The sequence below is a fragment of the Sus scrofa genome, chromosome 9 (assembly GCF_054392235.1).
Source record: "Sus scrofa isolate SSC_HxYL_T2T_F1_AM1 chromosome 9, Sscrofa_HxYL_maternal_Yorkshire_Landrace_v2.0, whole genome shotgun sequence".
Lineage (NCBI taxonomy): Eukaryota > Metazoa > Chordata > Mammalia > Artiodactyla > Suidae > Sus > Sus scrofa.
This window is the reverse complement of record NC_139391.1, coordinates 50563239-50588139: the sequence shown is the minus strand read 5'-3', so window position 1 is coordinate 50588139 and position 24901 is coordinate 50563239. Positions and strand designations below refer to the sequence as shown.

General features: G+C 45.8%; 1 protein-coding gene across 21 annotated transcripts in view; it reads right to left on the bottom strand.

Annotated features, from left to right (window-relative positions):
• Positions 1–24901, bottom strand: part of GRAMD1B (GRAM domain containing 1B) — a 247702-nt gene that overhangs the window by 63370 nt on the left and 159431 nt on the right. The gene's annotated exons all lie outside the window — the stretch shown is intronic.

Genomic DNA, 24901 nt, shown 5'->3' with positions numbered 1-24901 from the left:
AATCGCAGCATCAGTCCTGAAACAGCCCCCATGAACGTTCTTTCAGATGAGAGGTATTCTATTCAACAACAATATACAAAGGAACATTCTGAACGTCACTGATGGCTTACAAAGCACTTTCACTCATATCAATTCACTTATTTTCTCAAAAATCATATTTCACAGGCCTTGGTAGGACCGCATCTAACATAAGGAGATGCTGAGCCCTGGAGAGATAGACGATTCAGGGCAAGAAAGGCTGAGTTGGGAGTGACCTGACTTGAAATGCTGTACTACCCCACGTAGTATCACCGGCATCTTTTTTAAAATTTTTTATTATAGTTGATTTACAATGTTCTGTCAATTTCTGCTGTACAGCAAAGTGTCCCAGTCATTTATACACACGCACGTACATATGTGTGTGTGTGTATATATATATATATGTACACACACACACACATTCTTCTTCTTTCATTATCCTCCATCATGTTCCATCACTAGTGACTAGATACAGTTCCCTGTGCTATATAGCAGGACAGTTATCTTTTGAGGGGAGGAGCAGAGGAAGCCCAAACCTGAGCCAAATACATGACAACCAAAACAATGGTGCTGGTTAGCTCGGAGTTTCTCAACCTTTATCACTTGAGGATCTTGTGAAACTTCATATTCTGCTGTAGTAGGTCTCAAGGAGGGTCCTGAGTCGGTCTCTTTAACAAACTCCCAAAAAAAAAAAAAAAAAAAAAAAATGGAGTTCCCGTCGTGGCGCAGTGGTTAACGAATCCGACTAGGAACCATGAGGTTGCGGGTTCGGTCCCTGCCCTTGCTCAGTGGGTTAACGATCCGGCATTGCCATGAGCTGTGGTGTAGGTTGCAGACGCGGCTCGGATCCCGCGTTGCTGTGGCTCTGGCGTAGGCCAGTGGCTACAGCTCCGATTGGACCCCTAGCCTGGGAACCTCCATATGCCGCGGGAGCGGCCCAAGAAATAGCAACAACAACAACAACAACAACAACAACAAAAAAAAAAAACAACAAAAAAAACAAAAAAAAAAACCTCCCAGGTGATGCCCATGTTACTATTTCAGGAACCACACTTTGAGTAGCAAAAGGGTGGTTTATGCATCCTCACTCTGTGGATGTCCCTAAAGGGCAGTTTTGTCTGCCGGACGCAGCTCCACAGGTTAACAGGCTGAAGGTGAATAATAATTATAACCCACTGACGTCACCTTTGTCTGCTCATGAGGCTCATGCTGGAGCTAATACTTCTTGAGCATCTGTTGGCAAAAAATCTCATCCTGGGATTGCTGAGCCCTATAGGCTCATCAAGAAAGGTCTTTCCAGGATTGTTTCTCCCTGCAACCTGTTGAGGGAACAGCAGCCTCACAGTTTGTGCTGTCCGGCGCCCCCACCTTAGTTACCGAGAGGAATCTCAGGGCCAAAGAAAGGTGTGCTGGCATGCCCTGGGACCAAGCACTGCCCCTGTTCTACGCACCCCCAGTTGTCTGGTCGAGTCCTGCCTCTTGTGAATGCTGACCTCCCACCCAGGGCTCCTTCAGTTACTCCAGGGAAAGAGCTGGGACTTTGGGGTCAGAGCTGCATTTACGGCTACCTTCTGCTGCTTTCTGGCTCTGGAACTCTAGGTTGCCCTCCTACCACCACCACCCCATCTCGGACTCAGTTTCTTTATCTAAAAAAGCCAAAAGTAGTGTTTATTTATCTGAAAAAGCCAAAACAAATGTTTCCTCTCTTACTCGGTTGAAAAAAAAAAAGAAAAAGATGGAATAAAATAAAGGGATAGAAGAGCACCTAAGAGATGCCGGCTACATCCCCCACCTCTGTGCTTGTAATTGTAGTATAAAATTTAGAACTTAATGGTAGATTCGGTTGCTCATTCTGTTGGTTTTCTCTCCCTGGGAAGATTGTAGGCTATTTCTTTCATGTCCCTCCAACATGGTCATCTTTTGAGGGGAGAAGCAGAGGAAGCCCAAACCTGGGCCGAATACTGGGTACAGCACAGGTGTCAGTAAATACCTCCCCACTAACAGTCCTGTTCTCCATGAAGACAGTAAATAAAGGGACTGGTGGGGCCAACCAGCCTGCACCCTGTCTTACTTACTATGTGACTTCGGACAAGTCATACAAACTTCTCAGAGGCTTTGCTCCCTCCACTATAAAATGCACAGATTCACCTTTCTACTGACACAGCTCTACATAGCCCCATAGGTTAGTATCTTCATGGTTTAGATTAATAGCAGTGGGTTAATAGGGCAGACTTAGGGATCAGACAGACCTGACTTCAAAAGCCGGTTCTCTCCATTACTAAATCTGTGACCCCAGAAGTTAGCCTAAGCTTCGGGCTTTAAATTTTTTTTTTTTTTTTTTTTTTGTCTTTTTGGCATTTCTTCGGCCGCTCTCTCGGCATATGGAGGTTCCCAGGCTAAGAGTCTAATCGGAGCTGTAGCCACCGGTCTACGCCAGAGCCACAGCAACTCGGGATCCGAGCCGCGTCTGCAACCTACACCACAGCTCACGGCAACACCGGATCGTTAACCCACTGAGCAAGGCCAGGGATCGAACCCACAACCTCATGGTTCCTAGTTGGATTCGTTAACCACTGCGCCATGATGGGAACTCCCGGGCTTTAAATTTTTTAGATAGTGACAAAAATAATGGACTAGTACTGGATTGTGTGAGGATTAAATGAGATAAATACATGCAACAAGTGTTCACTATATCTGACACAGATTATCTGTCCAATAAATGAAAACTATTACTATTGATATTGGTTAAAAAAATAGCTTTTTTTGGAGGGGGGCTGCCCCACAGTCTATGGAGTTCTTGGGTCAGGAATCCGATCCGAGCCACAGTTGTGACCTACGCCTACAGCTGTGGCAACGCTGCATCCTTAAGCCACTGGGCTGGGAATCGAACCTGTGTCCTAGTGCTGCAGACACACCACTGATCCCACTGTACCACACTGGCAACTCCAAAAATAGCTATTTTAAAAAACTCTCAGACACAACTTAGAATAGATTTACAAGGAGATCCTGCTGAATAGCATTGAGAACTATGTCTAGATATTCATGTTGCAACAGAACAAAGGGTGGGGGAAAAATGTAATTGTAATGTATACATGTAAGGATAACCTGACCCCCTTGCTGTACAGTGGGAAAAAAAAAACAAACAAAAAAAAAACAAAAAAAAACACAAAAGCCCTTAGTTGGGGTATCTGAAAAAAAAAAAAAAAAAAAACAACTCAACAAAAGATAGCTTCTAGTGGTGAGAGGATTCAGAATTCTGCAGTACAGTGGGAAAATAAAAAAAAAAAAAAAAAAAGAATTCTGCAGTAGTCAGGATCAAAGAAAAATCTCAGTTCCTTAAGATGCATGGGGGATGTGTATGTTATTTCCTCAGTTTCCAAGATGTTCTCTGCCTGCTCCTCCCAAATGGGACCTCATTAAATAATAAGAAAGTTACAGAGCAAGCAAATTGGAGACTCTGAACTATGTCTACTGGTTATAAAATATAAGCCTTTTTTTTTCCCTTCATGATTACAAGCTCACTTGAGCTACATAAAACTAAAATCATCTGATAATAAACAGAAAGAGAACTTTCTACACATGATGCATTTTCGCTAAGTCTCTCATGTGAATGGCCTCATTTAAACCTACCAACAACGCTAAGAAACAGGCACTCATCATCCCTACTTTTCTATGAGGAAACCACAAGAAAGAGGGTTTAATAACTTTCCTATAGTATGTGATTAATAAACAGTAGAACATGTTTCTAAAACCCAGACCACCTTAGTGAATTCTTACTCCTTTTTTTTTGGTTTGCTTTTTAGGGCCACACCAGCGGCATTCGGAGGTCCTCAGGCCAGGGGTCCAATTGGACCTACAGCCGCCAGCCTAAGCCACAGCCACAGCCACATCAGATCTGAGCCACGTCTGCGACCTACACCACAGCTCAGGCAACGCTAGATTCTTAACCCACTCAGTGAGGCCAGGGATCGAACCCGCCACCTCATGGATCCTAGTTGGATTCGTTTCCACTGTGCCACGACAGGAAATCCTGAATTCCTACTCTTAGCCATTACATTGTGTATGAAGAGAAGTGCTACTGACTTGTCATTAGGAAGGAAGGGGCCTTTTTAAACTCACAGTGTTTACAGATTTGCACCATCTTTCCTGAGACTCAGGGCACAAACTCCGAAGAGGCCAGCTGCGTCTAAGAGCACTTGCTGTGATCATAACCAAGGCCAACAGGACTTCCACAGATGGAACTTACGCCCTGGACTCAATCCCCACGTTTCAACACCTGAGCTCTTTGCTGCCTAAATTCCCAAATGGCTTTTCTGCAAATGCATGTAGGAAACTGTGGTAGAAGTAGGTATCTTTTTCTGAATTAAATCTTTCCCTTAGCGATATGGAAAACCGACATTAGTTTCTATTTTTGAAAGGAAAAGAGCTTTCTAAGAGTCCTGTGCAGTATCAAAAGCATGTTCCAAAGAACACCCTGGAGGAATTAGGGGAAGAGAAAGAAGTTAAGGGATACCTGCAAACCCACTAGAAACAAACAGTCCCATTTAACCCAGTCCCGTTCAGTCACATGCTATAAAAAGAAGGTCCGGTGTCTACACAGTAATCTTGTTCACCTGAAGTGCTTAATAACTGGTGTTGATAAGAATGGGAGATAGGGATGATAAAAGATAAGGTCTTCTTATATCTTTTTTTTTTGTCTTTTGAGGACTGCACCCGTGGCAAATGGAGGTTCTAGGGCTGCAGGACGAATTGGAGCTGCAGCTGCCAGCCTACACCAGAGCCATAGCAACACAGGATCCAAGCCGCGTCTGCAACCAGCACCACAGCTCACAGCAACGCCGGATCCTTAATCCACTGAGCGTGGTCAGGGATCGAACCTACGTCCTCATGGCTGCTAGTCAGATTTCCGCTGAGCCACGATGCGAACTTCCTTCTTATATCTTTGAATCCTATTCCGGTCCCAATGAAAATCAAAGACTTTTTACATAGTGAATGCTTCAAAGATCTTAACTAAACATGAATTTGTGGAATTATGGGGAATGATAGGCACAAGCGGTCTGATTCAAGCACTAGCCTCATTCAAAGCACACGTGCTTTTCTAAAGCATAATCTAGGAGATTCCTGAAGTGTGTGGGCTAAGCCAAAGAAGGAAAAGGACCAAAGATTTAGTATGTACTGAGAATTGCATGTGCTAATCACATATTTTATTTTACTTACTTATAAAACTTTTATTGAATGAAACAGATGAAGCAACTGAGTAGAGAAATCTATCCTTACCCAAGGTCACACAAGCATTTCTAAGATCCATGTTGGCACCACACCATGGTGCTTCCATAAATAAACACCCACTGACGAAAAGGCACTTCAAAGGTCACTGTATTTAACCATAACCGGTTGCTATCATAATACGGCATTTAGTCCTCAAAACAATCCTGCAAGGTAAGTTCTTGTTCCTACTCAGGCCAGTTATCCACTTACTGCCCCTCGGCCCCCAATCCATCCTTCTTTGCCTTGCCTTGTGGTGCTAGAGCTGTACCCTGCGAGAGATTTGCCAACCTCCCAGCAACTCTCATGAGCACCCGAGTGGGCGGTTTCTGGTTTATCTACCCCATCCTGAAGCATCTCAGGAACTTTCTGTGCCATACACTGGGCCACAGCCACAGCCCTCCCATGAGCTCTGAATCTTAGCCCTGTGTGTTTGGGTGGGGGGAGCACCCTTACAATACATGTTCCTTTACTGGGTGCTCCGCCTCAATCCCAGAGGTAGTGGCAGTTCCTACCTCTGCTATTCCTGCATTCTTTATAGAGTCTGCTGATTCTTCATATTAAATATTCCCTGTTCAATTTATTGGTGTGGTGTCTATTTCCTGCCTGGACACTCAGTGATAGACTGCTCTAGTGATGAGCCGCAAAAAACAGCTCAGAGGAATAAGACACCATCCCTGCCCTCAAGTCATTCAGGAATCATGGCTAAAAGCATATAGAGTATTGTATGGGCTAGACAGAGTCTCACGCATTTAATACGTACTTATTTAATCTTCACATCAACCCGCCTTTACAGATGAGGAAAGTGAGAGAGCTCGGAGATTGAATAATCTCCCCAGATCACACAGGAGACAGAGAAACCAGAGTTTCTGACCCTAGAGTCCACTACTCAGCCACGTGGCCATGCTGCTGCCATCAACTGGCTGCAGTCACAGAGGAAAGGAAAGAAAGGCAAGGAGGCAGAAGTGGGACAGAGGCACACTAGTCTTTCACAAAGTCTGAAAGAAAAAAAGAAGTTAGATGGTTCGCCAGAGAGGTCCACACATCTACAAAAAAATTCAAACTATGAGATGGGACCATTCAAGTTCTTTTAAGTCTGTCTCTTAGTGTAAAAGACCTAGTGTAGCCTGGTCATCAGACGTTCGGGAGACCCTGTTAAATATCTTTCGGAATCAATGCTCAGGATGTCTGTCACCCATGTTTTATGCGCCATTAACGTAGGAGAACTGATGGTCCACAGATCTCCACTTTGTCCTCTCTGAAGTCCCAAACTCCAGACTGTAATCCATGGAAGCTGGGTCGGGGCTTGGAATAGGTAGATAGATTGCCTCTGACCCAGCTGTAACCCAAGGCCTCTCATGAATATTGCATCTCTCACATGAGGAGCAGTGATGTCTACATAATTAAAACCCAAGCAACAAATGGTCAGAAGGGTGGGGAGAGAGGGATGAGGATTCAGAAAGCTCTACCACCATTCCCACCCTGTGGCAAACCAACACTGCTACTAAAACGCTGCCCACGGGTTAGGTCAGACTTTAGCAGGATAAAAGCTTTCCTTGGAGCCAAATGCAGCCCAGTAGGATAAAAAGACCCAGCCCCTAGCCCACCAGGAGGATGGCTTGTCGGTGTTAGGGGTCCTTCCACGAATTAGTCAAAGCTCATGGATGTCACCATGCACGCCAACTCTCAACCCATTTTCTTGTAACCCTATCAAAAACAAAACCAAAAAAACCCGCCTGGCTCCTGAGTGTCACCTTTTCCTTTTCTAAATGTTCCTGACCATTGGTTCTAGATTTTCAGCCAGGATCAATTATAAACCCACCGAATGGTCTATGCTAGCAATTCCCAAACTCTGCGGTACTTAGCAATTTTTACATGTCCCAACGTCCAGGTCACAACCTGTACCAATTAGAGTGTCTAGGGGTGAAAGCTGGGCTTCAGTATTTTTGTTTTCCTTTTTACAGCCACACCAATGGCATATGGGAGTTCCCAGGCTAGGGGGCAAATTGGAGCTAAAGCTGCTGGCCTACCCCACAGCATTGGCAAAATCGGATCCAAGTCACATCTGCAACCTAAACCAAAGTTTGTAGCAATGGCAGGTCCTTAACCCACCGAGCGAGGTCAGGGATCAAACCTGCATCCTCACAGACACTATGTTGAGTTCTTAATCTGCTGAGCCACAACAGGAACTCAGTGTCGGTATTTTTTAATGATCTCTGATGTGCAGCGAAATTTAAGACCACTAGCATATACCATATTAACCCTAATTTTCTAGTAATTTTGAAACTATTGTCTGGGGAATATGTCTTTTCTAAAAGTTACTACTTTTTTAACCAAAAACCAACATTTCCTCTCTTTTCAGTATTTCCCATATGATGATCAGCGCTAACATTCATTGAGAACTGTGTGCCAGGCCTTGTTCTAGGCACTTTATAAAGTGTACATTGAGTAACATCTCATTTAATCTTATTCCAATTTCATGGAAGGGAATTGAGTCACGGAGACTATGAACGCATCTACAAGTTTATTCAGGTCAGCTGTGAGCCTTTAACAAATTTGAAAAGGTCAAATCCTCCCGTTATCTTCTTCCTGATCTTTGGGTTTTACTTTAATGCAGTTACACTTGCTTTAGTCCTTTGATTTAGAAACTGCTCTCTCAGAGGTCTCTTGTGGCGTAGTGGGTTAAGAATCTGGCGTTGCTGCAGCAGCTTGGGTCGCTGCTGTGGCGCTGATTCCATCTCTGGTCCAGGAACTTCCATGTGCCATGGGTGCAGCAAAAAAAAAGGAAGCAAGGAGGGAGGGAGGAAGGAGAGGGAAGGAGGAAAGGAAGAAAGAGAGAGAGAAAGAAAACTGCTCTCTCTACACAAGACAAGAAGGTAAGTCTGGTGATATTCTTTTTTATTTCTATTTATTTATTATTTGGGGGGATTTTAAGGCCATACCTGCAGCATATAGAAGTTCCTAGACTACGGGTTGAATAGGAGCTTCAGCTGCCAGCCTACACCACAGCCACAGCAATGCCAGATCCAAGCCGCGTCTGCAACCTACACCACAGCTCACGGCCATGCTGGATCCTTAACCCACTGAGCGAGGCCAGGGATGGAACCTGCGTCCTCACGGATGCTAGTCAGATTTGTTTCCGCTGAGCCACGACGGGAACTCCCAAGATTGGTGATATTCTGAAATGCACTGAGAATGAAAGTCGCTCTGTTTCCTAGACCTTCAGAATTAGAGTGGGTACTGGGCAACCATGGCACAAATCTATACCCGAGCAGGCACTAGAAGTGTTCTGCCCCAGAAGGAAAGCACAGACCCCACATGAAGCAGAACGTCACACCACATATATGGGAAGGACCAGGGCAGGGAGCTTCCGTTGATTCCTGGGGAGGAAACACTGGGATTGAGGAAAGTGAAGATAATTTACGGTCATTATCCTACGGGAAGCAAGTGGTACAAGGAATACACGTGGAGCCCAGAATAGAGAGAAGTACTGAGAAATGAAAGTAGAAAAAGAAAAGGTGAGGTGGATGACAGGTGGACCCGGCAACCCAAGGGGAAGGACTGAGCCTCACTGAAAAGGGACTGTCCTAAGGCAAGACTGTCTGTCCTCTTCGTGGGTGACCATCACTCTCAAGCAGGAACGTCTAGAATGAAGAAACTGCCAGGAGGGGAAGTGTAAATGGTGCTGGAGGTCTCTAAAACGGGTACAGAGCTAATCCAAGTGTCTACTTGTGCGAATTCCAGTAGTTTAACTCACCCACAACCCCAGGGTTAACGTGCAAGAGGATTAAATGATAATACCTCTGCTCTATAAGAGGGGATTGTGAGGAAGACGAGATGTAAGTTCAGGGGCAACACCCTGCACCCTGCCAGCCAGGGGTGTGGGGCGGCGGGGGAAGGGGAGGGAATGTTACAGTGTAAGGTTACCTTGGTGGCACTCGTCTCTCCAGCTGCCTGCAGTAAAAGCTGCTGATGGGTCACAGCTGAGCTCCTCCTGGGGCTCTGCCCTTGACCCAGGAGGGCAGCCTCATGGAAGAGTATCCCCCTCCTTGAGGACAGACCACACCTAATGGCTAGTCCATCAGGATATGGAACCCAGCACCTTTGCCTCAAACTGGGAGAACTCTGCAGGGCCATCCAGAGCTGGCGCTGTCCGTGGACGTGCATCAAAGTTCAACCTCTCCCTCTGCCCAAACCTGATTCCTGCCCTTACTAACAGGCTCGCTCCCAAGAGCACATCCCAATAAACCTCCTGCAGGCAAGTCTGTCTCCATGTCTTTTCCAACCTAAGATATATACCAATTACCATGAAGGAATGTGTGAACAGGGAGGCGACAGGACATGTTGCTAATGTTTCAGTAAAACGCCGTATTTTCAGGCTCAAGAATTCAGTACCAGGGAGTTCCCGTTGCGGCACAGTGGAAACAAATTCCACTAGTATCCATGAGATTGTGGGTTCGATCTCGGGCTTTGCTCAGTGGGTTGGGGATCCAGCATTGCCGTGAGCTGTGGTGCGGGTCGCAGATGTGGCTCGGATCCCATGTTGCTGTCGCTGTGACATAGGCCGGCAGCTGTAGCTCTGATTCGACCCCTAGCTTGGGAACTTCCATATGCCGCGAGTGTGGCCCTAAAAACCAAAAAAAAAAAAAAAAAAAAAAGAATTCAGTGCCAGTCTGCTGTAATTTCCAGAGAAAGACCATGCTATGGTTTCTACCTCTGCCCACTTCCGGATATGAGGAGAGACGAAGCCCCTCCCAACCACCTCTTTGCAGAGGTAACTGACCTCTCCTTAATCCTAGATTAAGGTCTTAGAGAGGGATGCCTGCTTGCTGGTGCCCCAGTTAAGAAGTTGACACATTGTCCTGAAGGACAGATCCTGAGTCCTTCCTGCCACTGGCCTGAGGCTTCGGCCACACGACCACCCCCTCCATCTCCCTCTACCTCCTGCTTGCTCTCCCCTTAACACAGAGTGCACCAGGCAGCTCCGGCAGCTAAGAGAGTTCACATCATTGTAACACCACTGTTAGTCCCTTGCGCTGCACCAGGAGCTGGTGAGGAAGAGATCAAGATGAGTTAGGAAGGATCCTAGTCACAGCAAGGACCCTGTCCCAGGTGGGGCCCCTGGTATGGGCCAGCGAGGCTGCTGTTGCCTCCTGGCCCCACCACACCCCCGCCCCCGAGTCTCAGGAGTTTGGTTGGTCAGTGGGGCCAGGACAGAAAACCCAGGTGGAAAGAAAGCACTGGGACTCACTGGTCAAGCATCCTGACCCAGTTCTTCTTAAATTCACCCCAGACTCTCATAGGATACCTGGGATGGCTCTCACGGGTGCTAAGGGACCTGTCATGAGCTCTCTCTTTTTAAAATTATTATTATTTTTTTAATTTATTTTTTAATTTTTTGCTTTTATTTTTGGGCTGCACCCGTGGCATATGGAGGTTTCCAGGCTAGGAGTCAAATCAGAGCTATAGCCGCCCGCCTATGACACAGCCACAGCAACGTCAGATCCGAGCCACGTCTGCAACCTACACCACAGCTACTGGAAATGTCTGATCCTTAACCCACTGAGCAAGGCCAGGGATCAAATCCGCAACCTCAAGGTTACTAGTCAGATTCGTTTCCACTGAGCCACTGAGTTGGGAGCTCCTCTCTCTCTTTTCTTACGATGGCACAGTGGCCTGGACCTTGGAAGTGCTGCCTCATGCCTGGCTTCTGCAGATGTGTCCAAGCTGGTTTGTGAGGTTGCCAGACCCTGTCCGGGCTCCCCTGTGATTTAAGTTATTTGTATCTGTGGACATCTTTTCTCGGCGACCATTTCGTCATACACACCCAGCACGGCAGTTAGTCAGTCTGCTGAGCCACCCTCCCCAAGGGCAGCCCCTGGGCGGCTCTGGCCATTGTTCCCCAGCCAGGCCTCCCCCTAGTGAGGGACACAGTATATACCTGACTCTTGATGAGGACAATGCAGGCTAAGGGAGGCGTTGCCACAATCCCAGATTCACTTCGTTAGACAGCATCCACCTGCACGAGGCAGAGGTATCCGGATGGCTCTGGTGGACACACTTGGACATGACCCACCTTTTCTCTGGGCTCATTTTCCCCACCTGTTATGATGACTCCCTAAAGGCCCATGACCACTCTTCACCTCATACAGCTCCAAGTGCCAAGAAGAAGAAGAAGAAGGAGAAAAAGTTCTGTAGCCAAGGACTGAGGCATAACAGAGCGGCAATGCTGACCTCAACAGACTGGCCAGTGACCGGCCATGAGAACTTTCTCTTTATAGCTTCTCTCTTCTGAACACATCGCTGCCTCAAACTAACTGCCTTTCTTCTCCGTTCCTCTGCATCTCCGGTCTCCCCAGAGAAGAGTTAAAACTGCATGTGGGTGGCTATGCTGGGCAGCTGGGAGCCAATCCTCATTAAAGAGTTTGGGCATGGCCTGATTCTTCAGGTCAAAACCTCGTGGGGGCTGGAAGGGAACAGGTAGGGGACAGAACTGATTAAGGAAGTAAGTAGCCATGTGGCAAGCTGGGGATACCGACTCACCACCTGCAGGTGCTGTGACATCCTGGCAGTTTCATGCCTGCCAACCAAAATCAAATCTAACCCAAGCTCACTTCCTTTCTCACGATCCACAGGCTGTTGTTCATTCAGCCCTGCCTCCCAGATGCTAGAGCCTGCCTAATGTAAGGGGTACTGCAGGCACTTAGAGTAAGGGCCTCTTTCCCTACAAAGCCTGAAGGAATAGGAAAGCAAAGTGGGAAAAGATCACAGGGCTCAGCATGGACCAAAACTACACTGCGGCTATGAGGGTAACTAAGATACATCTGGGCCTCATCAACAGACGCAAGTGAAGGGAAGTAGTAAATCCCTTGCAAATAATACCTAGAAAGAGCACCACACTTGAGGAGGTCTGTTGTGCAGATAAGATAAATAAGACATTTGGGTCCGGACAGCCTGCCCAATGCAAAACTGTAACGTAACTGGGAGTGTTTAGACTGAAGGAGAAATGCCTTAAAATAAGCAGGATATCAAATATTTGAATAGGGGACGAGAAGAAAGAAAGCCAAAGGAGAGAAGAGTCTTATGTGTTGTTTGTCTAGAGAGAAATGATCAGACTGCAAAATTGGGTTTGAAGTAATAGGCAATATTCTAAGAGCGTAGGCAGCCAAATATTGTAAGAGGCTAGCTCTAGGGGGGTACGCTTCTGGTCTAGAGGCTGGTTTCGCATCCCCATCTCTAGGTTGGTCCAGATGATCTTCTAAAACCTCCAGAGGCTCTGAGGCATCGTCTGGGCTGAGCAGTGCCCGGTCTCAGATGACACCCAGTGAGCCTGCAGGGCTCCTAGTCTACAGGTCCTTCTTTTCCAGATTGAGAGGGGCGGTCTTCCCTCTATTGTTAGGGGCCAGAGGTAGACGCGCAGACTCCACGCAGCTCCAAAGCAGCAAGGCCTTTTAATCACATTCAGCCTAATTTTTCCCCCAAAGCACTCCTCTGCAGCTTTCCCTGAAGAGAAGGAAAAGAAACCAAAGGATCTTTTCCATTAGCCTCCAAAATAATGAATCAATATTCTTAACTAATGGGGCAGGAAGCCAAGTCCTTCTCCCAAGAGAGGTTGACAGAATGTGTCCTTCAACCCACTGAGGTCCTCCTTCTGCCCATCACCATCACTGGATCTTGGAGCCACCGAAGGTACCAAAATCGCCATCAAGAACAGAAACGTCCCTGTGAGGCTTCCTGGAAATCTTGTGAAATATGCTCAAGTGGGAGTGAGTGGATGCTAGGAAAGCTCTGCCCACTGCTGGGTTCCCTGTATGCTGACATTTGTAATCGAGATGGAAAATATCCACGAGACATGCTCTGGAGACTGGCTTGTTTTTTTCTAAATACTCTAGCATTTGACTCACCAAAACCCCTTGTATCAAGATCTGTGAAATACCACTGCCTGGGTGTCTGGCATTAGAATTCTCTACTGGACCAATGGCCTTTTGTCCAGCCTTGATTATTTCCCAGAACATCCGGGGGGCAGGTAGAAAGGAACAGCTCAGTCCTCCCAGGTTGGATGTCTCTCTCCCAGCCTCCTCCAACTTCATGCCATGCTTGTAAGCATGACTCCTGGGTAATGAATGCAAAGAGAAGTTAGAGAGGACAGGAAGAAAAAGAAGCCTTGAGCTGGATACTAAACATGGAAAATTTTAGTCCAACAGAATCATTTTCAGAAAAGTAATGGCTGAGCAAAACCAAAAAGTTATAATAAAAACTTGGATGCATGCTAAACTGTAGCAGTGCCCATTTTGGCTCAGCAGTGCTCCAGAGGGTAGTGCCACCCACGTTACCCCTGGTTACACAGCCACCCCCGAGTCCCCACAGATGCTTGTGTCCATTCTCCTTCCTTGAGGTCGGGAAGGCGGTGCAGAGGGTTCAGTTTAACTCAGGGGATGGAGCTGGGTGTGGGTAGTAATTATAATACCTTGTATTTATGTCGAGCTATTTCTGGCCTACAGCTTGTTTTCTCCTCCTTCAATTCCCTCCAAAGAGGTCAGTCAGCCTTACAGATGTGGCTTCTGCCCTTCCTGTGACAGTGTTCCAGCGCTCATTAACACCACCTCGCCCAGAGCTAGAAATCAGGCCAGGATTTTTTTTCTCCTCACTCTGCTGGCCAAGTGACAAGGAGAGCCAATGGCAGGAACACCTTCTCCGAGCAAGACACACAGACACACCTGAGATTTGTGGCCACTTACTAAAGCATGTAAGGTTTCCCTTCCCAAGGCCAACTTAGCCAGCGGATGCTGCCACTAATAAGACTATTCAGATGGTGATCTCCTGGATGAAACCTGGGTGACCAATTTACCAAAAAAAAAAAAAAGATTTCCCAAAAACTTACAGTACTATTGATGTGCTAGTTCTGTTGTCTGAGCTTTATAAATATCAATTCCTTTCGTCCTCATAACCACCTAATACAATAGGTACTAAATTATCTCTATTTTAAGAGATGATAGGAGTTCCTATCATCATGGCTCAGTGGAAACAAATCTGACTAGTGTCAGTGAGGATGCAGGTTGGATCCCTGGCCTCACTCAGTGAGTTAAGGATCCGGCGTTGCCATGAGCTGTGGTATAGGTTGCAGACATGGCTTGGAACTGGCATTGCTGTGGCTACAGCTCCGATTCGACCACTAGCCTGGGAACCTCCATATGCCATGGGTGTGGCCCTAAAAGAAAAAAAAGGGAGAGAGAGAGAGATGACAAAATGGAGGCACAGAGAGGTTGAGCAACTTACCCAAGATCATAGAGGTAGGAGCTGGTGGGGCCAGCACTCAAACCCAGTGGGCCAGCTCCAGGGAATCCACTCTTAACCACTAAAGAGAAGCCGCCCCGCTTAAATCCATGCACCCCGCACAGATACTCAGATGCAGTGCATCCCCACATGGTCCCAAGGACCAGCCAGGTATGGAAACTGCTAATGAGGTTCGTGGCTCTCCACCTATGCTGTGCTTGTTGGTATTCAGATTCCTGGTTCCAGAAGTTCTAGAACTGGAAGCAAGAATCTATGGTTTTTACAGGTATCTAAGATGATGCCAGTGCAGGTGGTTCACAAAAGGCCCTTGTGAACTTGTCTCACGGCCTCGCCCAGCTCACCTGGGACAAGCAAACAACTCACTGGGGCACCTCAGTGCCGCCCTCGGAGACTGTTCCCTCTCCGTTGGAGCAGCCCTGGGGGAGGGGAGCTGGTGTGAGGGCTATTCTGCCCTTGGCCTTGGTGACAGGCTGTGTTCAGATGATGGGGTGGGGTGGGGTGGGGGTGGCACTGAAGGGAGCTCACCATCCCTCCACCCTCGACAGGCTGCACATCAGAGGGGGACACGCAGTGGGTAACGGGAAAAGGAAAAACGACTGGGCGGTCTGGGCCCCCATCTCCCGTTGCCAGAACAATGGTCTCTTCAAATCCCTGGCATCTGAACTGGCAGTCAGCCACCAGGAAAGAAAAAAGCTTGCTGTCCCTTTAAGGACGCCCTCTCTCTGCAAAGGTCAGAAATGCCAGCTCAGCCTGCCCAGCGGCTGCCTTTTTGCCACTTTGGGGCCCTGGGGCCATGCTCCCTGGTCCATCTGGTTCTCCAGGCACCTGCTGTCTCCTAAAAAAGGCAGAGCACCTGCATGACAGATGCTGCTCCAGGAGAGGTTCAGGGATGGGCCAGGGAACTCAAGACCTCATTTGTTTCTCAAAAATCAGCCTCCCAGGGAGAGTTAGCCCCAAGGAAGTGAGGCTGGGGGGCCAGGTCACAACGATGACTGCAGGAGGGGTGGGGGGGTCAAAAAAGAAAGCCAGACCAAGACACTCCAAGAGAAACGGATCTCATCCAGGAGAGCAAAGGCTGAGGGATGACTGACCCAGAAATCACAAAGAGAAGGGGGTAGAGAAAGGAAGCTGGCAGGAAATACAGGGAGTGGTCAAAGCAAGGGCTTTTCTCCCACAGGTGGAGTTCAAATCTTGCCGCTTTATGTAAGCTGGGGCACCTTCCCTAACTTCGCAAAGCCTCAGTCCCTCTGTAAGACTGGCCTATGCTGAGCAGTAAATAAACATTAGAAAGGAATAATGTTTAGTAAGAGACTGCTAGCCACTCAGCGTGTCCTCAGGGGGCCTGAATCCCAGATCACACCACTGATCCCAGTAAGTCATCTTGCAAATATGTGCCACAAGGAAAGGGGGCACTCATTTAGCAAACTGCATGGATTGATGCAAATCACGATTCTCATTGGAAAACAACTCAAGATTAGTCATCTGTTCCTAATACAATGCAGGGGCCGGTGAACTCTTCCTGTAAAGAGCCAGAGAGTAAATATTTCAGGCTTTGCAGACTACACAGTCTGTCTTAACTACAGAACTCTGCTGCTGCAGGGTTAAAGCAGCCAGAGACGGCATGCAAGCAAAGAACATGACTGTGTCCCAATAAAACTTTATTTGCAAAACAGGCAGCAAACTGCAGCTGGCCGACTCCTGAAATAAAGGATGACATTAAATAGAGGAAATGATGAATGCTTATGGAGGCAGGAGCCCATTTTCTTGCTTTTCTACCTGGGGATTGAGAGTATTTTACCCAATTACTTAATGTCCAAGAAGAGTTTTTAGCTAACACCAGCCCACTATATGCTGCTATGCTCAGCATCTATGTCTAGAATTTGCCCAGCGCCTTTCTGCACCTCAGGTTTCTTTTCCTTGTTCTCCGGCATGTCCTCTGATGCGATTAGGAGCTCCCAGGGCAGAGCTTCCTCTTCCACAAACTTGGAGAGGTACTGGCTCAATAGCCACCCCTCAAGGTGTCCTCTTCCAAATCCCTCATCACAAAAATGTCCCCCTGCTGGCTTCCTAGGCCAGAGCGGATGGATCCTTCACGTCAGTTCTTGCATCTCAGCGAAGCCACGCAGAGTTTCACTCACTCACTGATTTATTTAAATAGAGGAGTGTGGAGTTCCTGTGGTGGCTCCGCAGAAATGAACCCGACTAGGATCCATGAGGTTTCGGGTTTGATCCCTGGCTACTGCTCAGTGGGTTAAGGATCCACCATTGCTGGGAGCTGTGGTGTCGGTCACAGGCACAGCTTGGGTCTGGTGTTGCTGTGGCTGTGGCTGTGGCTGTGGCATAGGCCAGCAGCTGCGGCTCCAGCTCCGATTCAACCCTTAGCCTGGGAACTTCCATATGCTGCAGATATGGCCCTAAAGAGACAAAAAATGAAAAAATTGAAAAACGGGGAGCGCCTACGATGTACTAGGTAAATTTTAGAAAACACAAATTTTAGAAAACACCCTCTGCTTTGAGCGGAGTTGGAGAGAGGCTGCTATGGCGAGAAGTGTCTCATATGGCTGCTCTGAGGCATATTTACTTCCTGCTCCCTGGTGTCTTTCTACCCGAGAGCTCAAGCACTTCGAAAATAACTTTCTCAACTGTACTAACAACTTTCACCACGATGATTTCTAACTGGCACTGAAAGCAGGACAGATAAGAAAAGCTGGGAATGAGGAAACAGTGAGATCAAAAGCAAAGAAGGTGGAAAGGGAAGCAAAAAAAAAAAAAAATTACTATTTCAAATTTTTTAAAAAAGGCTGCTTGCTTACATCATTCTCTCCCACACCAAATGACTTCTTTTCACAAATCCAACCTGGATGGTCCCAGCCTTCCTTCAAAGCTCTACTCCCATGCACCTTCTCCAGGAAGACTTCCCTGATAAACTTCCCCCACATCTTGAACTCTCCAGCATCCCTGGGAATCCTCCAGCATGGCTCCCATTTGCTTATGTACCTTAAGCGTGGTGTATGATAGGCTATGGGCTCTGTCCTAACCCTCGGACTGCCACCTTCTCAAAACCCTTCTCAGGAGTTTTCCTTCCTCCACATTCCCCACGGCACGCTGTAACTGGCACATGTTCTCTCTACACGGCTGTTTGACCAAGGCCACACTCCAATAGAAGAACTGCTGGTATCTGACAACATCCTCAGTGATCGCTGCTCAGACCACCTTTGGCTCACTCATTCATTTCATTCAATTATTCACTCAGCAAAACTGATGTGGCAAGTTCAGGTGCCAAGCACTATGCTACAGCTTGTCACATATCTCATTTGCAGGTTTATTTAATCTTCAAACCAGCCTACTGAGACAGATACTATTAATATGGAACTGGCGCACAATAACAGGTGATTTCAGAAAGGGTTATGGAAAATGTGGGCGACTGATGGGAAAGGGTTGACCATCAGACAACCATCAGACTCTGGAAAAAGAGAGACCCATCCACCTGGGCTGGTGCTCTGATGCTAGGAAAATGAACATGACCTAGGATAGTTTCTTCCAGTCCCATGCCTGAAAATGTAGTCACCTGGGTTCTTTCTATAAAAGTAGATACAATTTTACATCGAATGGACCAATGTATTAAATTTAAAAAGAAACCACAGAAGGATGCAAAGACAGCATAAAGGAATACGTATATTGTGAAGGTTAAGGGAGGAATGTTCTCTGAATAACACCAAACAGAAACCAGAAAGGGAAGGAATGACTAACGTGACCACATTCCAACAGACTTCTCTGTGCTGAAAATCAGCCTCAAGTTAAAAGACAAAAGTCCCATGGAAAATATAACGTGTATGACTAAGGGGTAATATCCATACTATATAAAAGAGTTGTGAGCAGTGAAAAAGACAAACACCTCAACAGGAAGGTGGGCAAAGAACAAAAAAGGCAATTCACAGACAAAATACACGTGGGTAATAAGGAAATTGAAAGCATGTCATCAATGATCAAAGCAACCCAGGTTAATGCAACTCTTGAGATATCACTTGTGGAATATCAGATTGGCAAAGACTAAAAAGAATGGCAATGCCAGGCAGGCAAGGACAAGGGGAACAAACGTTCTCATAACTTGGGGGTGGGCGTGTAAATTGGAACAACCTTTCCAAGGGCAACTTGGCACATGTGTTACAAGCTGTTGACCTAGAAATCTGGCTTCTAAATTTTTATCTGAAGCACGTTAGTATGACATTATTTTTAATCTTGAAGAATTAGAAATAAGCTAAATGTCAAATAAGAGGAGGCTGCACACATACTCACATATTTGCAACGCTACCATTAAAAGTAATTAGGTAAATCAATATTCATCATTATAGCGAGATCAGTTATCAAAGAACGAAAGAGCAGCATATAGAAGTTAGAAATTTCATCTATTTATATCTTTCTATGAAAAAACAGCTCAAAGGATAAAAATAAAATGCTAATAGTGATCACCTCTGAAGGGTGGTATTATGACTGATTTTTTTTTTTTACTTTACATTTTCTAAATTTTCTACCAATTTCTGCTGCAAAAAAAAAAAATCAAACAAGTTAGAACTTTAAAAATTTTTTTTCTTTAAGAAGTTCTTTATTTTGATTTTCGAAAGAGAAGAAATCTATAAAAGAACTTTGAAAAGCAAAAAGGACTACACAAATCTAAGAATTCAATCAATTATACAGCAGACATTTTTGAGCACTATGTGGAAAGCCCTATAGAAAGTACAATGAGAAAAAAAAAAACAAAAATTAGAATAACTCCCTACTCTCAGAGAAGATTTAATGTTATGAAAGACAGGATGACATCTAATCCAACACAAAGTCATTATGGGAATCCAAGCAAAGTGCTCGGAGATTGGAAAAGGACCAATTAATTCCTGTTTGAGGATAAGATAAATCTGGGAAGACTTCTTCAAGGAGGTGAGAGTAAGGCTAAATTCTGAAGGATAAGTAGGATTTCCATAGGAGAGCTAAGAGGAGCATATGCAAAGGAGCAGCAGAATTAAAGACTGTAGTTATAGGTAAAGGTAGGAGCTACTGTGCAGAGCTGCATTTGTTAGGGTGGCAGGGACAGAAGAGTTCCTGGAAGGATGTAAACACTGAAGGCCCTGAGTGCCACACCAGGGTGTCAGGTGCCATTTTGCAGACAACACGGAGCCTAATTCAGGTTTTGAAGAAGGATTGCAAATCTGACCTGAATGAAAAACAGACCCATGAGATACAGAAGAGATGAGACTTTTCAGCCATAAAAAAGGAATGAAGCACTGATACAGGTTACAACTTGGATGAACCTTAAAAACATAATACTGGAGTTCCCGTGGTGGCGCAGTGGTTAACGAATCCGAGTAGGAACCATGAGGTTGCGGGTTCGGTCCCTGCCCTTGCTCAGTGGGTTAACGATCCGGCGTTGCCGTGAGCTGTGGTGTAGGTTGCAGACGCAGCTCGGATCCTGCGTTGCTGTGGCTCTGGTGTAGGCCGGTGGCTACAGCTCCGATTCGACCCCTAGCCTGGGAACCTCCATATGCCGCGGGAGCGGCCCAAGAAATAGCAAAAAGACAAAACAAACAAACAAACAAACAAAAAAAACTAAGTGGAAGAAGCCAGTGTCACCAACATATATACATGTATATATATATACACATGCATATACATATATTTCATGAAAGTCCAGAATAGGGAAATCTACAGAGTCAGAAAGTAGATTACAGATGCCCAAGGCTGGGCTGGGAGTGTTGGGGTGTGCCAGCCCAAAGGTGTTGGGGTCTCTTTTTGAGGTGATAAAATGTTCTAAAATTGGCTACTGTGATGGCTGTCTATGTCTGTGAATACACTAAGAACTGAATGTACATTTTACATGAGTGAGTTGCATGGTATATGAATTATGTCTCAATAAAGCTGTTTTAAAAAAAGAGAGAGAGCAAGAGAGGAGACAGCCAGGTGGCTATTGCAACAAGCCAAACAAGACATTCAAAGGTCATGAATTAAGCCAGTGGCAGTGGTCACAGAAAAGGGTGGGGGACAGACAGATCAGAGAGATGCTGCAGAGATGTAACAGTGTGGGGAGTGAGGGAGAACGTGTAAAAAAATAGCTCAGAAGTTTCCAATGTGAGTGACTAAGAGAGGATGTGAAGGGAAGGTTGGACGGGAGACTATTATAACTTTGCTTTTCATGTAGTGAGTCTGAGGAGCTTAGCTCATAACAGAAAGAGAGGTGCAGAGCTGGAGGTGACACCCCTTCTCCTGGCAATGGTAGCTAAAGATCTTTTGTGGCTGGTGATGACAATTATTAATGATCTTTAGCACTCATGATCAGCTTAAAAGTGGCCCTAACTTATGCTCAGAAATACACTTAAGAGATTTTAGCGGAAGAAAGAAGATGGAAGCAAGCAAGAAAAACCAATTCTCCAGCTGCACACACAACATCCTGAGCATTTACCAGAGCTGAGTATTTACTGCTCCAAGTACCGATTTTTGTAAAAAGGAGTATTAACTACCATTGCAGCTATAAATGTAATGGTTCATACAAAGACTGCTCAATAGCTGAATGGCAGTGGTTAGTTCTTACTACTAATAGGCCTCACAAAAGCACAAATTTATTTTGCCTGTTTATATCAAAGAAGGCAAGGACACAGAGCAGAAACCTTGGTTCATGAAACCAGAGGGTTAAAAAAAAAAAAATCGGCTGAACATGCCAGAGTCAACAGATACAAGATAAATAAATATATAAAAATAGTCCATTTTAGACAAAAAGATGACTAAGGAAAGTAAAGTGCAATGAGCAAAGCAGATCACCTTCAAAAGCCCAGGGGTCACAGTTCCCAGAATTTTCACCCTGAGGCTCGTCAAGTTAAGCCTCTGGAAAACAAAGGGGTTTTGCATGTCTTGTCATAATGCCACCGGATATAAACCATGACCATTCAGTCAGGATAAAAAGTTGAGGTCGCTGCAGGGAAGCTATTATGAAACAATGAGGCTCCCAGTCTCAGGAGAAAAGGTCCAAAAAAAGATCTTAACTGAAAGATAAATCTATTTGCATTACAGCAGGAGAGGCATCTGAGTCCCTCTGTGGAATTTTCCTATAATATGCAGCATTGGTGAGACCCTACACGGTAGGGAGTCCAATTCTGGCTCTTCCTCTACTTTAAGCACCATCCCGGGGCAAGGACCAATTCTTACTCATCTCTGTGTTCCTACCACCTTGCCCACTGGGTGCTCAAGACACTTTCATCAAGTCAACAAATGCGTAAACTAATTAAATAGAAGACAGGAAGAATTCAGCAGGAACTTAGGAATATTAAACAGTCTTGTACTCCTGAGATCCTTAGCCTGAAGTCTGTGGGGACCCAAAAGAGATAAAATCTGCTGCTCTCATCTTGCCTATCATCTTAGAGGAGGGCATTGGTGCCTTGCTGAGGGCAGGTTGCACATCCAGTGAGGGGTAGAACAAATTCTAGTTCCCGGTTAGGTAACCTGGTGACGACATCCATGTGGGACAGGGGACAGAAGAGCTCCAGCAATGAGACTAAAACATATGATTGAGGAGGTCATTAACTTGAAAGGAGGGATAAAACTGGTTGATGACAGCCTGAGACTATGGTTCCTGGCCACACAGGGAAAGACAAGGATCAGAGTTCTCTGATAAGGCTCCATCCAAGGGCATGAGAAACAATCTTGGATTTTAGGTGTGGGGAGCAAGGACCACGACCATGCTGTCTTCGAATGATGCCAAACATAAGACAATACAGATTTTAACAGCAGCTTAACATTTATAAGGTGCTTACAATGTGCCAGGTCTGCTCCTACACGCATTTAACAGGAATTATCTCATGCAATCCTCCCACTCCTTACGACAGCCCTTCAAGGTAGGTGTGATTGGACCCATTTTATAGATGAGAAAAACCAAGGCTTGGGAGAGCAAGAACCTTGCCTAGAGTCACACTACTAGAAAGCACCAGAACCATCGGCATCTGGCCCCTGGGGTCTACCACAGAGTGAAAGGGAGGGAGCCCTACTTACGGAGCAGCCATGTATGCCACTGTTAGGACCAAGAGGCGCTGAGAAGCTAAGCCTGCCTCCTCTAGAAAGGAAAGTACCAGACCCCAATTCAGGAAAGCAGACAGCGCTCACTTCCCAAGATTTGCATTTGCTTGGGCTTGTCCTCCCAGCCTTTGAATATTTCCATAAATCTTACAAAAGAAACAAACAAAAACTGATTGGCCTTCAAAGCTTTAGGTAATGTTCTAACGTTTAACTAGATGGTGACGATGTTGAAATATTCTTTAAGCTGTACAGATACATTATACACATCCTGTTGCATTCATGATATATTTCATGAAATTTTAAAAAAAAAATTGTTTTTAAATAAACCCTGGCCTAACCCTGAAGTGACAGCCACCAGAACAGCAATGACGAGGGTCAGGGCTCACCAGGGGGGGATGAGTGCACTGGAGAAACTCTTCTACTGCAGGACTGAGGGACAAAGGGAGCGTCACCACCCAGAAAGACTAACCTCCTCAGCAAACCTCTGCTGAAATGTGAAGCTTAAAGCTCTAGGTTTCTACCAAATAAACACTCTCTTCACACTGACTCAAGAACAGAGTGCAGAAGTTAAGGGAACAGGATTTAGAGCTAGGCATCTTCAGTTTTCTCCTAGTTCTGTCACCATGTGGTTTTGGGCCCATTACCTAGGCCTCTTTGAGACTCAATTTCCTTATCTGTAAAATGGGATAAATACCACCTTTCCTGTAGGGTTGCGTGAGGATTATGCAAGTTTGTCTGTTTGTTTTAAGGGAAAGTTCAGAGAAGCATTGTTACTACAATTTCTAACACTTTCTTCATGCAGGCTCTTCATTCCAGTTCCCAGCCTCAGAGCAGCTTGCCCTCCACGTTAGGAAACACATCCCCGTGGTCACCCCGAGCCTGAGGGCTTCTCACGGCTGAGAGGAGCAAGTCCATCACCTCTGCCTCACTTTGGAGGCCCTTTGCCCATGAGCCCCACTTTGCCACTTAACCTTCTGCTCTGTTCCCATCGCTCCCTTCCACCAGCCTGCATCCTGGATAGCCCAGTTCTTGCTTCTTTGCTGCCCAAGACACCTGCTAAACCCTCTTGAGATCTCGGTGGCCTCGACCCGTCAAGGATCAACCCACCTCCCATCTCCTCCATTCAGCCCTTCTCCATTTATTTTGCCCATTACTGCTCTCCCCTGTCTCTGTTCTTCCACAGTGTTAGTGCTCATAATTCATATCATAAATGTCTTCATAAATTACCTTAGACCATTTCTCCAACTTTTCATGGGTATTAGTCTCCTCTCTTCTCATGGGCAAAAACCTGTTTTCCAATTGCTTTGTAACCGTAGTGGTTAAGAGTGTGAACCATTTTGGGCTGTGTGATCTTGGGCCAGTCACTTAACTTCTCTGTGCCTTGGTTACTAATTTGTAAGGCCTACATAATAATAGCACAGAGCTCGAATATGACTGTTATGAGCTAATATACAGAAAACATTTAAAATAAAATACGTCTGTGGTCAATCATTTTATAAGAACTAGCTTTTATTATTAACATCTTTATCGTCATCACTATTACTATTAAGGTGTCTAGAGCAAGACTGCTAGCGAGGAGGTAGCCAGTAAGAATATATTATTCTGGGAGTTCCCGTTGTGGCTCAGTGGTTAACAAACCCGACTAGCATCCATGAGGACATGGGTTCGATCCCTGGCCTCGTTCAGTGGGTTAAGGATCCAGCGTGGCCACGAGCTGTGGTGTAGGTCACTGACACAGCTCAGATCCCACATTGCTGTGGCTGTGGCTGGCAGCTACAGCTCCAATTGGACCTCTAGCCTGGGAACCTCCATATGCTGCGGGTGTGGCCCTAAAAAAGACAAAAACAAAAACAAAAAAACCACAGACATACAAAACACACAAAAAACCAACATATCACTCTCTGTTGCATTGGAAAGGCATCTCTATTTGCCTAAACTAGGGGACGGCAAACTTTGTATAAAGGGTCAGACAATAATTATTTTAGCTCTGGGGGCCAGAGGTCAGTCACAACTGCTCCCCTCAGACACCACGGCATGAAAGCAGCATAAACAAAACCTTATTCATGAATCCTGAAATCTGAATTTCATATAATTTTCACGTCATGAAATGTGACTCTTCATTTTTTTCAACCATTTAAAAATGTAGAAAAAACATTCTTAGCTTACCATCTGCACAAAAACAGGCGGCAAGCTGAATTTGGCCCTCGGCTAGGCGGGCTGACACCTGGACCAAGGTCACACAAGGTCCTCCGTGATACTGCAAATCAAGGCC